Source organism: Myotis brandtii, unplaced genomic scaffold (assembly GCF_000412655.1).
Source record: "Myotis brandtii unplaced genomic scaffold, ASM41265v1 scaffold157, whole genome shotgun sequence".
NCBI classification, from domain to species: Eukaryota; Metazoa; Chordata; class Mammalia; order Chiroptera; family Vespertilionidae; genus Myotis; species Myotis brandtii.
Window position 1 is genome coordinate 4,985,516 of NW_005355708.1, and position 2,888 is coordinate 4,988,403.

At 48.0% G+C, this 2,888-nt stretch overlaps 1 protein-coding gene across 1 annotated transcript in view; it reads left to right on the plus strand.

Moving 5' to 3' along the window:
• Nucleotides 1–2,268: 2,268 nt before the first annotated feature.
• PGAP3 (post-GPI attachment to proteins 3) overlaps nucleotides 2,269–2,888 on the plus strand; it is a 12,991-nt gene continuing 12,371 nt past the window's right edge. The window contains exons 1-2 of the mRNA XM_014536156.1: nucleotides 2,269–2,350; nucleotides 2,760–2,887. The gene's annotated coding sequence lies outside the window, so the exon portion shown is untranslated. The remainder of the gene's footprint in view (nucleotides 2,351–2,759; nucleotide 2,888) is intronic.

Here is a 2,888-nt window from a genome sequence, read left to right on the forward strand (position 1 = left end):
TTGCCATGAATAGCTTCATACTTATACCATTTTGCACTTGTGTAGATATACCTGGGAGAAAAGTTTGCTGGTTAGAGGGTTTGTGCAAGTTGCTGGTTTAAGGGTGATGTGTAACTGATAGCCTGATAGTGCTAAAGTCTCCTGTATGGTGATCACCCCGATGAGCTCTTACATTAGCAGTGAAATCATCTTCGTCTTTTGTTTGATACTTGCTTATTGCCTGTCTCCCTTCTCTGACCATGAGAAGGTCAGTGTCCTGTTCATCACTCTGTATCCAGAGCCTCACACATGGTAAACCGCAATAAATATTTGATGACTAAAGAAACTTCGTTGTAGGCGGTCCCCCAATTTTTGTTCTAAGAATATAGTCAGTTTGCCTATGAGCCTGCAGCACACTCAACTGTTTGCTTTGTCTTTCTCCTCCCTAGACTGGGAACCATTTCTGATGCATCTTTCTTTTTCCTTGTGCAATGGCTGACACACAGTAGGGCTCAATAAGCCTGAGTTGAAGGAATGAATTGATGACTTGGAAGGCTGTGACTCACATAGGAAAGTCAGAAGCAGATAAAGCTCAGTGGGGAAGAGGTGGCCCTGGACTGAAAAGTTGGGAGAGGGAGAGGCCCCGTCATGATCTAGAGATGCAGGGCTGTGCTGAGAGAGAGCACCCAGAGGAGATGTCCTAGAGAGAGCACACCCCATCTTCCACCAGGACAGCACAACAGAAGTCTCCACTCTCGCCCTCCACCTGACCCTTGGATTGTTTTCTCCATCAGGCATGTACGTATGAGTTTTCAAGAGCCTATGACATGTTTGAGACCTGAACTAATTTTTAAAGTTAGCTTCAAAATATAAAAATTAATATTTTATTAAATGTATATAAAATATGTCAACTATTAACAGCAACTCAACTATATACAGTTATTTATAAGTTTTATTTAATGTGGGATATTGCCACATTATATTAATGTATTTGATATAATATAGAATGAGGTTTCCGAAACTGGAAACTTGAAAGTGTTTTTTTTAAAAAAACTTATAGTGCCTGGCCTGGGTGGCTCAGTGGTTGAGCATCATCAACCCATGACCAGGTGATCACAGTTCCGTTCCCATCAGGGCACATCCCCAGTGTGGGGCGTGCAGGAGGCAGCCGATCAATGATTCTCTATCATCATTGATGTTTCTATCCCCCCCCCCTCTCCCTTCCTCTCTGAAATCAACAAAAGTATATTTAAAAATAAATAAATAAACCCTTTTAGTTAATCTGGAGTTCTCTCAAAGAGAGAATATTGCTTTGTGAGGATTTCATCCTCTTTAATCCTGTATTTCCTCAAACATTCATTCCAGAGTTACGGTAAGGACAGAATGAAATAATGTGTTATAAAAGGGAGATAAGGACACATATGTAATACCTTAATCAATAAATAAAAAATAAAAGGACTAGTCTAGCAGATGCAAAGTAGCATTCGCACCTGATTGTTTCCCATCAGCTCCTGGAAGGGCTGAGGGGTTGTTTTGTTGATTTCAGCTGCCCAATCAGTACCTACGGTGCTCAGCTCCAGGGGACACTATACAAATACAGTATGAATGCCGCCTCCTGGAGTTGGGTCTTGCCTGGCTTGTGCGGGAGGTAAGGGCTCAGGAAATGTTTGCTTAATGTGTAAGTGAACGCAATCCAATGGTACTTCCTGCTCATTTCACCTCCCAAGATAAAAAGAAAACGTTGAGTAGGGTTAGGGTGAAGAGAGGAGAGGAGGAAAGTCAGTCATTCACACACACACACACACACACACACACACAAATTATGCACCTTTTAACTGGGAGGCTTCCAGCTTCACTGAGATGGGTGTGTGAGTGTGAGTGTGTTGGTGGCAGTGCAGGACGGGGCAATGCTAAGGCCAGTGTCCTATTCCTAAAGGTGCTCCTCTTAATCTCCCTTGAAATCGTACACCTCTCCTGTTTTCAGTGTGTTCTGAATCGTGCTGGCGAGTTGACAACCCTGGAGTCGCACCCAAAGTCTTACGTTTAATTACAGCGCTCATTCATTTAAAAACAAACCAACAACAACTGTTCTTAACGCCGGCCTGGGGAAAACAGGCCCCTGTACGGTACATCGCCCTCCACGTGGTACCGCCCTCAGCAGTGGCGCTTAACCTGGGAGCAGGAGGATGAAAGGGAGTGAGAAAAAGACGGAAACAGACGAGACGAAGCCAGGCGGCTGGAGAGACGCGGCCCTTGGAGGTGGGTCTGGGGCAGGGGAGGGACGGAGACCAGTGGGCAGGGGCCCAGCGGGCAGGGCCTGGGGGGTATTTTATCCTGCGGCACCTGGGAGCCAGGAAGGCATCCTAGGAAGGCAAGTGACATGGTCAGATCTGAATGATTGGAAACGGAGCGCGGACCGGAGGGAGAGGGAGAGGGAGAGGGAGAGGCGGGGAGAGTCGTCCAGAGGCTGCTGAAGCGACAGATGGTCTTCAACCAGCGCTGGTGCTGGTGCCGGAGGAGAGGGCGCGGGAGAGCACAGGTCGGGGGGCAGAGGAAGTGAAACCCAACAAGGCTGGTGCAGAGACATAGCCCGCCCTCAAACAGAGACCCCGGGGGAACTAAGACGGATGTAGGTAAAGGACCCCTTTACTTTGCGCCTTAATCCACCTGGCGTCCTCCTTCCCTTCACCCAGCCGCCTCTTTATATGGAGATGAGAGTAAAACAAGGGGCGGGGCGGACGCCCACGGAAATCCGGGTACTTTCTTTTTAAACCAAGTAGACGTCAGCGGAGAAACGAAGAAAATCAAAGTACTTCCGGTTACTCCGGATGTGAAGGCTCCCAAGCTCCTCCGCCGGCGGAGGGCCAAGGGGAAGGATGGCCGGGCGGGCCGCGCGGCTGGTGCTGCTG